The 12,467-nt window shown below is 49.7% G+C and overlaps 1 protein-coding gene and 1 long non-coding RNA gene across 3 annotated transcripts in view; one reads left to right on the top strand and one right to left on the bottom strand.

The window, feature by feature from the left end:
- Positions 1-2,340: 2,340 nt before the first annotated feature.
- LOC123463497 lies at positions 2,341-9,279 on the bottom strand. Its single transcript, XR_006638973.1, has 3 exons — positions 8,851-9,279; positions 5,845-5,961; positions 2,341-3,157 (listed from the first exon to the last, which is right to left on the bottom strand). It is a non-coding gene; the product is annotated as an uncharacterized LOC123463497 (long non-coding RNA).
- A 242-nt stretch (positions 9,280-9,521) lies between these two features.
- Positions 9,522-12,467, top strand: part of Utrn (utrophin) — a 555,367-nt gene continuing 552,421 nt past the window's right edge. Inside the window, exon 1 of one of the 2 annotated variants that reach the window (XM_045158274.1) lies at positions 9,522-9,939. The gene's annotated coding sequence lies outside the window, so the exon portion shown is untranslated. Of the gene's footprint in view, positions 9,940-10,683; positions 10,805-12,467 lie in introns of those variants that run through there. The other variant, XM_045158275.1, reaches the window with a different exon arrangement.

Raw genomic sequence — 12,467 nt, 5'->3', positions numbered from 1 at the left:
GTTTTTTTTTTTTTTTTTCAAGCATGCCATTGTCATTAGCGCATATTTGCCATGAGATGTTTAAATGCCATCTTGATGCATTCATTCACATTCTTTCCAAGTCTCTTCTGAGACCTGGGAGCCTGTGTGAATGGGGGTTCCCAGGTCTGGTGCATCACCCTGGGTGAGTGGGGAGCCCTTCGGCATTTCTGCTGTGTTGGCTCTCATGTTCTCTGGAATCACGTGTCCACTTTCTGTTCCTACTCCATCATTTTGGTGGTGTATGTCTGTCAGCCCCCTGAGCAAAGTGTGTGTGTGTGTTAATTTGAATGTGGGACTCCACAGAGTCATGCTTTTTGTGTGTGTGTGTGGTTTGTTTTGTTCATTTGAGGTAGGGTCTTGCTCTAGCCCAGGCTGTTCTGAGACTCACACTTGTAAGCCTAGGTTGGACCTGAACTCACATCTATCCTCCTACCTCAGCCTCTGGAGTGCTGGGATTATGGGCAAGAGCCATCACACCTGGATTCATCCTTCACACTTAACTGAGAAGTTTGCCAGACATTCGGTAGGAGTAGGAGATAATTCCCCTTGAGCGTTCCGATACCATTCCTTTACTTGCTCCTAACTTTCTGCGCTGTTGAGAAGCTCAGTGCCATCTTGATTTCTGATGCTTTGTATGTGACAAGATTTCCCTCCAGCACTCTGGAAGTTTGTAGAATCTTCCATTGGCACTTTACTGTCTTAGTCTGGTTAGGCCACTATAAAAAAGCATATTGGAGTCTGTGGTTTATAACCAATAGAAATTTACTTGTCATAGTTCTGGAGTCCAAAATCATGGTCCAGTGAAGTCTCTCATTTTTATTTATTTATTTTTTCATGGGGTCTCATATATCCCAGGCTATGAAGTCAAGGGTTTTTTCTTTTCTTCTCTCTCTCTCTCTCTTTTGGTTTTTTGAGGTAGGGTAGCTTAGGCTGACCTGGAATTCACTATGTCTCAGGGTGGCCTCGAACTCACGGTGATACTCCTACATCTGCCTCCTGAATGTTGGGATTAAACCATGCCCAGCTGAACTTTTTTTTTTTAAGATTTACTTTTACTTATTTATTACAGACAGAGAGGGAGAGACAGAGAGAGAGAGAGAGAGAGAGAGAGAGAGAGAGAGAAAGAGAGTGAGAATGGGCACATCAGGGCCTCTAGCCATTGCAGAAGAACTCCAGAAGCATGCGCCACTATGTGCATCTGGCTTACATGGGTCCTGGAGAATAGGCTTCACAGGCAAGTGCCTTAACTGCTAAGCCATCTTTCCAGCCCTTTATTTTTATTTATTATATATTTATTTATTAGGAGAGAGAGAGAATGCCAATTCTCCTTCTTTATGGTGTGCTTCCTCCATCCTTTCTTTACTTGGTTCACAGGTCCACAGATCCCAACATGATATGGTTCTGTTGGGGGGGGGGGATATGCAGTTACCAACCTGTTGTGGGTGAGTCAAGGAATTGAAGGGCGTAACCATTTCTTTCTGTCCTTCCCCCTCTTCCCCTCCCCAGAACACTCTCTACACCCAGGATACCCGGTGCCTTCAGTTCTGTGCTTTGGCTGACATCTCATTGGAAATTTGATTCTCAGCTGCCCCTGCTGCTGACTTAGGGTGCAAATCCTCCACCTTCCTCAGGAAGACTGACAAAGCTGTAAATGTGATCTGCACCTGCGTGGAACCGAGGGGAGCCAAGCAGGACTTTAACAAAAGGAAATATTCCTCTTGCTATCAACCACCATTTAAACACAACCATGCTTTTTCTGAGGCTCAAACCTTTTTTAAAAAAATATTTATTTATTTATGAGAGAGAGAGGGGGTAGAGGGAGAGAGGGAGGGAGAGAGAGAGAGAGAAAATGGACATGCCAGAGCCTTTAGCCACTGCAAACGAACTCCAGATACATGCACCACCTTTTGCATCTGCCTTATGTGGGTCCTGGGGAATTGAATCTGGGTCCTTTTGCTTTGCAGGCAAGTGCCTTAACTGGCTAAGCCATCTCTCCAGCCCTTACCTGATTTTTATATTAGACTAACCTGTCTATGTTGCCAGTAACAGAATTATAGTAGTAGTTCAGAGTGACAGAAAGTACGATGCACATTGGTGTGGAAGCAGGGAGACCAGTATCCCTCCAGACTATATATATATATATATATATATATATATATATATATATATATATATATTTTTTTTTTTTTTGGTCATTTTTTAAATTTATTTATTTGAGAGCGACAGACACAGAGAGAAAGACAGGTAGAGGGAGAGAGAGAGAATGGGCGCGCCAGGGCTTCCAGCCTCTGCAAACGAACTCCAGACGCATGCGCCCCCTTGTGCATCTGGCTAACGTGGGACCTGGGGAACCGAGCCTCGAACCGGGGTCCTTAGGCTTCACAGGCAAGCGCTTAACTGCTAAGCCATCTCTCCAGCCCCAGACTATATATTTTCAGCAACTTAGACAATGGTTTCATTTTCCCCTGCAGAGATGGACAGAGCAGTAGCCTGCACCAGGAAACGGAAATGGAGAGATGGTGGGCTGCTGTTACATCAGGGGAAAAGATTGTAATTTCCCTCCCAGCACTATGAAAACTCCTTCTAAAGGATTCCCTATGGGCACCACTGCAATCTGTAGTCTGCTCTTAGCTTGTCTTAGGCTAAACAGACATGTGATTGACAAATCCAGAAAACAAACAAACAAACAAAACTAATTGGAGCCGGAGAGCTTCACAATCCTCCCAAAGGAAAGTGTAAAGTTTCTTCAAAAAGAAGGCAGTGCTGGGGTTGCATCTTAGTGGTAGATTGCTTGCCTGGGTTGAATCCCTAGTACCACAAAAGAAAAAAAGAAAAAACGAGAAAAAGAAGAAAAAAAAAGGTGGAGGGCTGTGCAGAGCCAAGAGCGACAGATGTCTTTTATGGTTCCTGCTCATCTGTTAAGGCTTCAGCTCAAGTGCACTTTCTTGATACCTTCCGTTCCTTCTTCCAGTGGCTTGGGTAACCCTCTCCTGGCTCAAGTTACATCTTGGCTGTACCCGCGGACTCATGTTAATTTATCATGGTCTCCTCGTGTGTGAACTCTTTGAAGATGGGCACGGTGCCTTCTTCGTGTGCACACCCAGCTCTTCAGACATCATGTGAGTTCTGGAAGGGTCTGCAGTAAAGGAAAGGAGATGATTTGGTAGCAGATGCTCTTGTTAAGAGAAATAGGGCCAGGATCTGTGCATGACACGAGCTAGCTCATTTGGTCCTCCCAGCCACGCTTGGGGGAGGAGGCGCCATGCCTTCTGCTTCCCTGCAGGAAGAGAAAGGTTCGGTTTTCGGAGCTGAGACAACTAGTAACTGTCAATCATAGTTGGCACTCGGGTAACATAGGCAGCCTGGCCCTCAGTTGGCCACCCTGATTTCGTCTCCCCTCTTCTTGCTTCCTCCTCTTTCTCTGTGTCAACTGGACTCTTATAACACAGGGAGGGCTCTCCCTTTCCATGGCTTAGCGGTTTTTGGATACCCTTTTATTTTTGCTATCATTGTTATTGTTATTTATTGACTATTATTTTAGCTAAATGTGTTCCCTAGACAGGTTTTTTTGAGGTAGGGTCTCATTGTAGCTCAGGCTGACCTGGAGTTCACTCTGCAGTCTCAGGGTGGCCTTGAGCTCATGGCGATCCTCCCACCTCTGCCTCCCGAGTGCTGGGGTTAAAGGTGTGCACCACCATGCCTGGCTTCCCTAGACAGTTTGGTGCTGTTTTTCTTCTTGTTTGGTTATGAAGCCCAGGTTGATCTCACACTCACTACATAGCTGAGGATGAGCTCAAACTTGCAATCCTTCTGCCTCCACTTCCTGAGTCCTAAGGTCGTAGGCACGTACCATCACACCTGGTTTATTAGATGATGGGATAGAACCTAGGGCTTGGTGCATGCTGGGCAAACTCTGCCAACTGAACAACGTCCCCAGCCTCTGGACAGAAACACTGGAATTCAAAGCTAACCACAGGGTTTTTGAAATTACAATTGATCCACTATGGATTTGTCTTTTGCTTGCAGGGAAATTTCTAGGCCCCTTCACTCACCCAAAATGACCTATTTGAGGCTAGCCTCTTAGGGCACAGTGGCTCTCTGTGAAGTTTCCCAGTGGTCCTGAACTAATGCTCCCTCTTGGTTGCACGCTGAAGCTGAGCTGTCTGGGTCCACTAAACCAACTAAATCTGAATTTCTTGGTGAATCGAGGACAATCTGAATTTAAAATATGATGCAGATGCTTCGGCTCAGTGGATTCTGAAGAACTCTGCCTTTTTAAAAAAATTATTCTTCACCGGTTTCATGCATGGGCTGGAGAGATGGCTCAGCAGCTAAGCGTGCTTGCTTGCAAAGCCTGGTGGCCTAGGTTCAATTCCCAAGCCTCCCATGTAAGCCAGATGCAACAAGTGTCCCAAGCTTCTGGTGTTTGCAGTAGCAAGAGGCCCTGTGCGCACACACACGTGCGCATGTAAAATAAATGAAATTTAAAAAGTTTTATAATTATTGTTTTTAAAAGATTTTATTTAGTTATTTGAGAGAGAGAGAGAAAGAGGCGGATAGGGAGAGGATGGCATGGCAGGGCCTTTAGCCACTGCAAATGAACTCCATACCACATGGTCATCTTGTGCATCTGGTATTAGGCGGGTACTGGGCAATGGGACCTGGGTCCTTAGGCTTTGCAGGCAAGTGCCTTTACTGCTGAGCCATCTCTGCAGCCCTCACACATCATTATTTTGTTGTTGTTGTTAACTTGGTTAAAAAGATTTTTAAGGGGCTGGAGAGATGGTTCTGTGGTGCCTGTAGAGCCTAATGACCTGACCAGGGTTCAATGCACCCATACCTTTGTAAGCCAGATGCACAAAGTGGTACATGCATTTGAAGTTAGTTTGCAGTGGCTAGAGGTCCTGGAGTGCCTATTCTCTCTCTCTCTCTGTCTCTCTTTGTATCTCTCTGCTTGCAAGTAAATAAAACATTTTTAAAGTTTTTTAAAAAATAGCTATCCTCAACTTACACAGCACTAGATGTTTGACTGAAGAAGTCAGTAACAAGCCGGCATGGTGGTCACAACTTTAACCCCAGCACTTGGGAGGCGAATGTCACGCATTCTAGGCCAGCTGAGTTCCAGGTCAGCCTGGGCCAGAGTGAGGCCCTATAAAAATAAACCAATAAAATTAAAAACGTCGATTTCTTCATGTTTCTACTTTTAAAGAGAAATTGTATATTTATAAATTTATACGTAAATTTATAAACTTATAACTATATACGTCTCTCTCTATATATGTGTGCTTGTCACTACTGAAGATTGAGCTCAGCTTTGCACATGTAGGTTAGTGTCCTTCCACGGAACTGCCCCTCCTTATTTATTCAGAGGTATGTGAACCATGTATACACATTATGTATATGCTAGAAACACGGGCATATATTTTATATATGAATCTACAAATGCATTATTCATATCACAATTTTCTCTTATGTCCCAGCCTTCCCTTACTATATTAACACTGCTGCAATTTTCATTTCTTTTCACTGTTCAGTGGTGACTGTAAGGCAGTTTTGACTTCAGGTTAATAGCGGGCCCAGGGCCACGCTCCTGTCATTTGCCACCAGGCACGATGGTCGCTTGCCAAGGACTCCGGGGCTGTGAGGGAAGTTCACAGCTTGCTCCACGGAAACACAGGCTTCTGTAGTCACGATCTCCTGCCAGATGTGGTTTTCTCGCCTACACAGGAGCAGGGCCAGCTTGGGGACCCTTGGTCATTCCATCAAGACTCTGGCCCACCTCCTATCAAGATGATCAGTCTCTGCCCAGGGCAGGTAACTCACCGTCAGTTATTGAAGCTGGTGTGGAGCGAGTTAACCCCGTGCAGAGTCTGGCTCTTGTTCCTCATGCCTCTTCCCTTAGAGCCTTCAGTGAAGCTTCAGCAAACACTTCCTCAGGGCCTAAGAACTCATGAATTAAGGGACATAAAACATCTTCAAAAATTTGTACTAAATAACCATTTGTGTTACATCTCATGATTTACAAGGTGCTTGATTTTGCATTTTGTAGGCAAAAGAGCGTATTATCTTTTAAAAATAGGTTGTTGTTGTTGTTTTTGTTTTTGTTTTTCCAAGGTAGGATCTCCTTCTAACTCAGGAAGACCTGGAATTCACTTTGTAGTCTCAGGGTGGCCTCGAACTCATGGTGATCCTCCTACCACTACCTCCTGAGTGCTGGGATTAAAGGCGTGCACCACCACTCCTGGCCCCAAAATAGGTATGTTTAATTTATTTGTGTGTACACGTGTGTTCATGTGTGTGTGGGAGTTCAGGTGTGTGCATGCCACAGTATGTGTATGTGGCAGTCGGAGGATAATCTCTGGGTTGGTCCTCTGCCTTTCTGCCTCGTTTGATTCTCACCGGCTGTCCTCTGCACTCTATTCTCAATGAGCTTCTGGGAGATTCTCCAGTCCCTGCCTCCCATCCCAGCCAGTGCCAGAATCAGCATCAGTGTGCTGGGATTTGAGAAGCCCACCACACCCGCTCCCCCCCCTCTCTGTTTTTGGTTTTTCAAGGTAGGGTCTCCCTCTAGCCCAGACTGACCTGGATTCACTTGGTACTCTCAGGGTGGCCTGAACCCACAGTGATCCTCCTACCTCTGCCTCCCAAGTGTTGGGATTAAAGGCATGCGCCACCAAGTTCTTATTGTCTTTTTTGAAGGAGGAAATCTGCCTTTCCATCAATTCCACCCACACTATCAGTATTATGGTTGGTCCCGTGGTGGCGAAGGCTTGGTCATCAGAACCATCACTGAGAAGTGAGGGCTTTAACTGGTCAATGGGTTAAGCCACCAACGGATTCATAATTCCATGGCATAACTGGGAGGTGATGGAAACATTCAGTGGTTGGGTCTAGTTGATGGAAGGAGGCCCCTGGAGGCATGTCCCTGGGGGTGCTTCTGGCTCGCTCTCTCTGCTTCCTGGTGTCCATGAGACAACTGTCACACGCTCTGATGTCAGGATAGTAGGTTATGTCCCAGGCCCATAGCAATGGCTCCAGCCATCTTTGGATGGAAGCTTCTGAAACTGAGAGCCAAAACAAATCTTTCCTTCTCTAAGATGTCTTTGTCAGGTATTTTGTCACAATGATGAAATTTCTTTAAAAATATTTTTATTCATTTATTTGCAAAGGGGGGGGGAGGGAAGGAGAGAATGGGTGCGCCAGGGCCTCTAGTCACTACAAATGAACTTCTGATGCATGCACCGCTTTGTGCATCAGGCTTTTGCGGGTACTGGGGAATTGATCGAACCAGGTCGTTCTGGTTTGCAGGCAAGCACCATAACCACTGAGCCCTCTCTCCAGCCCACACTACATTCCTTAAGGGCAAGATTTCTATCAGGTTTCTATGTATTATTGTCAGATTGCTGGCAGACCTGGCAGGCTCCACACTGATGTTTGTGAGACGAAGGTGTGAAGGCCAGTGAGGAAGTCATACCAACCTCAGATTGATGTTCAGGATTTTATTTGATTCATATGAAGAGAATCCTTAAAAGGTAAGAAACTTTACAAGGGAGATTCTCTAAGGACGTCCCACCCCCTCTAACACTTAGAGACCTGGAGGTTTTCAGTTCATAACTTGCCAAAGGCTAGCGAATTCCTTCTGAACACTTGCTTAAGGCTCCTAATGTCTTATCTTTACTGCCTCACAAGTGAACTCTTTTTTTTTTAAAGTTTTTTTTTGTTTATTTTTATTTATTTATTTATTTGAGAGAGACAAAGAAAGAGAGAGAGAAAGAGGGAGGGAGGGAGAGAATGGACGCACCAAGGCCTCCAGCCACCGCAAATGAACTCTAGATACATGCGCTACTTTATGCATCTGGCTTGAGGGGGGTGTCCTAGGAATTAAGCTTCGAAACGGGGTCCTTAGGCTTCACAGGCAAGCGCTTAACCACTAAGACATCTCTCTAGCCCTGAACTCTTAAATATTAGTGCAGTGATACTGCAGAACTCACTTTTTAACCTTTCTCTTTTTTTTGTTTGTTTTCTGTTGTTCGAGGTAGGGTCTTCTTCTAGTCCAGGCTGACCTGTAATTCACTATGTAGTCTCAAGCTGGCCTGAAACTCAGCAATCTTCCTACCTCTGCCTCCCAAGTGCTGGGATTAAAGAAGTGCGCCAATGCACCCCAGCTACAACCATTCTTCCATTCTTTTTAATTTTTTTAATAGTTTTATTTATAAGAGAAAGAGAGAGAGAATGGGCGCGCCAGGGCCTCTAGCCACTGCAAAGGAACTCCAGATGCATGCGCCCCCTTGTGCATCTGGCTAACGTGGGACCTGGAGAATCGAAAGGTCCTTAAGCTTCACAGGCGAGCGTCTTAACCGCTAAGCCATCCCTCCAGCCCATACAACCATTCTTTCTTGATGCGAACTAGGAACTTGGCTGTTTTTTTTTTTTTTTTTCTCTTTCCCTTCCCAAGTGTGGTGACCATGAAAACTATCGCTGGAACACGCAGGGGGAAACCTGTGAATACGAAAAATGCACACACACAGATATTTTTTGGCCAATCCCTTAAACTTGCAACAGGCTCTGTACACTGATAAGTGGTGGTCGGAGAAACAGAAAAATAAGTTTGGCACCAACACTATTTGCACATACGAACCAATAGAAGAGGAATTTTCGGGTACTTTCACAGTATTAAAAATAAGAACACTTTGTAAAACAAATGCACCCATAGGTATAGAAAAACAACAACAAAAGCAATAGGTGAGTGTGTGGGGGGGGCAGGTCAGGATTTATTAAAAAAAAATTATTCTGGCTGGAGACCAGTTTGCCCAGGGGGGCGTGACTCACATTTTCGCATCCTTTGGATAAAGGGAATGGGGTGAGAGCAGCAAGGATGCTCATTCCAGAGGCTGCTCGGGGCGCGCAGCGCTGGATCGGGGTTCCCCGCAGGGCGCATCTCCTGGGCCGGCGTCTGGCGCTTCGGCCCGGCGTTGATTGACCCGGCGCGCGGTCAGGTGACCCGGGGCGCCACCTTCCCCGGAGCCAGAGCCTGGGTGGCCAACCCAGGCCGGGCCACAGGGCCGAACCCCGAGCCGAAAGGAGCAGATCTCGGTGGTGGTGCGTGGTGGTGGGGGACAAAGTTACCGGGCCTGCAAGCGGAGGTGTGGGAGAGCCTCCGGGGAGCGGAAGCTCGGGAGCCGCGCGGGTCGGGAGAGCGGACCTGCGCGGTTTCCGGCTCCTCGGAACAGCGAGGCCCTCCCGGGGCGTCGGGACGCGAACCCCTGTCTCGGGCGGCCGGAGGCGCGGCGCCCCACCCTCCGTCCTCGACCGGCCGCGCGGCTTTCCAACAAAGGGGCGGCGGGGGCGGCCCGGGAGGAGGAGCCGCGAGCCGCTCGCGCGCACAAAGTTGTGGAGTCGTCCTTCCCCGGAGGAGGGGAGCCGCCGCCGCCGCCGGCCGCGGGCTTTCTCCCGCCCAGGGCCGGGGAGGAGCCTCTGGCTGCACCCGGAGCCCGATCGGGGGGCCTCGGAGGAGAGGTGCTCCCGTTGTTGTTTTTTTCCGCCCCCCCTCGACTCCTGCAGACCGAAAACTCTAGTGTCCGGTCAACTCGCCGAGCCCCGCGCGCCCGCCGGCTCCAGGTTTGCGCTCGGACTGTTTGCGTTTTGGCGGAACTACGGGGCAGGAAGATTGCACAAGTCGGGGGCGTTTCCAATCGGGTGTCAATTTTTTTTTTTATCTTCCCTCCCTCCTCTTTCGGATCTTGCCTGGTTCTCCACGTTTCACTTGAAAAAGAAAACAAACAAACAAACAACAAAACTATAATCTCCGCACCACCTAACTCATCCCCTCCCTGCGCATCCCCCAAGCGGTTCCCGAGGCCCGAACTCGCGCACAGGAGTCTCAGCGCCGCGGGGAAGCGGCGGTCCCCGGGCCAGCAGGTAAGTCCATGCATTATTGAAGCCACCGGCTGGGTAATGTGACCGCGGGCCCGGGGGGAATGGGCGGGGGCAGGGAGGAGGTGGGACCTTTCTGCCACTCTTCCGCCCAGGTCCTGGGTCCCAAAGTGGAATTGTAGTCAACTTCGGCGTGCGCTTTCCTCGGAACCCCAGTTTAGCTCCCCTGGGAGAGAAAGAGAGGGGGAGAGAGGGAGGGACGGAGGGAGGGAGGGAGAGAGAGAGTGAGAGTGTGAGAGAGAGAGAAAGAGAGAGGAAGAAAATGTGAATATGTCAGAAGCTTGGAGAAGGCTTGGGTGAGAAAGAAGGTCTTTAGATTCACTCCAAGAGGGGCCAAGGACGCCCACTCCTCGGGCTGCTTTGGTGTTGTCGCCTTGCTGGCTCCATCCAACCTCCGTCCCCCTCCGGGGGGAAGAGGGTCGCGCGTCCCTGCTTGGCGCGGTGCAGGGCGCAGGGTCACTGATCTCCGAGAGGGGACGTGGCTTCCTAGGAGACACACACACACACACACACACACACACACACACACACCCGCCCTGCCTGGAAGGCGGGGCCCCGGCGGTGTCCCCGAGGAGGGGGTGGAGAGGGTGGCTGTGCGGTCGCTGGGCCGGGGAGCGCTTCCCAGCCGGCCGCCTGGCAGGAGGCGTGCTCGACCTCGCGGTGGCTCGTGCTCCCGAGGGTGGGGCCCGGGAGTGGCGCGATCACCAGCTCCCGGCCAGCAGCTCTGGAGAGGCTGAGGGGACTGGGGGAACCTCATGAGTGTGTAGTCCGGCTCGGTCTCCTGCTTACACCGCCCCCCCCCCCCCCCGCCTTCCCGGGACTCTTGGCATCTCTTGCTGCAACTGACAAGGTAATTCATGCCCCCACTTTGGCCTGGGTCTGAGGCTCTAGTTGCCCAAGGCCACTTGCAAAAAAAAATCAACAAAGGGCTAATTGTAGGCCATGCAACTTTTAGTAGGCACATTGTGAAAAGAGATTTTATTTTATATTTTTCCAAGTCCCAGGTCCCGCAAGGGTCGCGTTCCAGGGTTATTTTCACGTGCCTGACACTGAGACCCTCCAGGACCCTCATTTCTTTTTGGAGAGCTCGAGTGACATTCCAAGACCCACTCTCTGAGGGTGCCCCCCCCCCGGGGGAGGGGAGATCATCCTTTCCCATTAGCCTCTGGGTCATCTTGGCTCTCCGGTAATCTAGGGGGGGGGGCTGTTGTTCGGGTCTGTCTGTTCCCGGTGTCACGATTGGGAGGGTCCGCGCGCGAGTCCCCGGCGGCCAGAGCGCACGAGTTCGGGGACGAGGCCGGATCGCCGCCTCCATTCCTTTGGAACTCGCCTGGGCCGCTCAAGTGGGGCTGGCCTGCCCGGGTTGGTGGCCCGTGGGCGCGAGGGACGCCGTGTGGAGCTGGCCACAGCCCGGGAATGCGAGGCGTCCCGAGGAGCAGGCGGGCGGCGAGCGGCCGCGGTTTACGCGGAGCCCTTCCCCGCCCCAGCATTTATGAGACGGACCAGACGGATCTTGAGCTCTCCTTTGGGTGTTTACCCGAAATTTATTGCTCCTGTAAATAGCATTAATCACAGCGGTATTAACCTTCCCCGGAGCGCTTCGGAGAGTGTGAATGGCAGTTCTTGGCACTCTGCGGTCCCGTCTCAGCAGAGTGGCAACCTTGCTCCGCTAACCCTCTCCGTAGCTCCAGCATCCCGGGGTGTCGGTTACCAGTTTTTGCCCAAGGGCAGCTGTTCATCACAACTGCACATTGTTGAACGTTTGGTCACCATGGCCCCACCTTTTGAAGGTTGCATAGTCTTACACTGTGTAATCCCCAAATTAAAAAAAGAAATACTGGTTTTGTCTTTTTTTTTAAGGCCATCCTCCCGCTTTTTCACATTCTTGCACCCTGACCCATGTGGCAGAAAAAGGCTTTTTAAAAAAATATATATTTATTTATGAGAGAGAGAGAGGGTGGGCGCGCCAGGGCCTCCAGCCACTGCAAACGAACTCCAGACGCATGCGCCACCTTGTGCACCCGGCTTACGTGGGTCCTGGGGCATCGAACCGAGAGGTTCTTAGACTTCTCAAGTAAACACTTTAATTGTCAAGCCATCTCTGCAGCCCAATAAAAGGTCTTGAAGGGAGACCTGGGGCATGCAAAGTGCCCGGGTGGTCTGGCTTCGGTGTGGGTTTCCCTGACTAGAGTTTACAGAATGGGGTCAGTGGGGAGGAATCCTGGGGTGGCGCTACCCAATCACCGCTGTGTACGGGCATCCTAGAGCAGTTCTGGTGAATTCACTTCCAGCCTCTGACTCCATGGGTGTGGGGATGGAGGGTCACTTTGGGACACGTGGTTAGTGGTGAAATCTTAATAGTCTCCTCACACCCAGTTATAAATTGCTGCAGCATTTGGCACTCTTTTGCGATGGGGAGGGGGCGTGGGCTTGTGTTTGTATGTGTGTGTGTGTGGTGTGCCTGTGTGTGTCTCTGGGCACGTGTGTGTGTGTGTGTGGTGTGCCTGTGTGTG

Source organism: Jaculus jaculus, chromosome 9 (genome assembly GCF_020740685.1).
Source record: "Jaculus jaculus isolate mJacJac1 chromosome 9, mJacJac1.mat.Y.cur, whole genome shotgun sequence".
In the NCBI taxonomy this organism is placed as follows: Eukaryota; Metazoa; Chordata; class Mammalia; order Rodentia; family Dipodidae; genus Jaculus; species Jaculus jaculus.
Note: the sequence above shows the minus strand (reverse complement) of the source record. Positions and strands in the feature narration are given on the sequence as shown.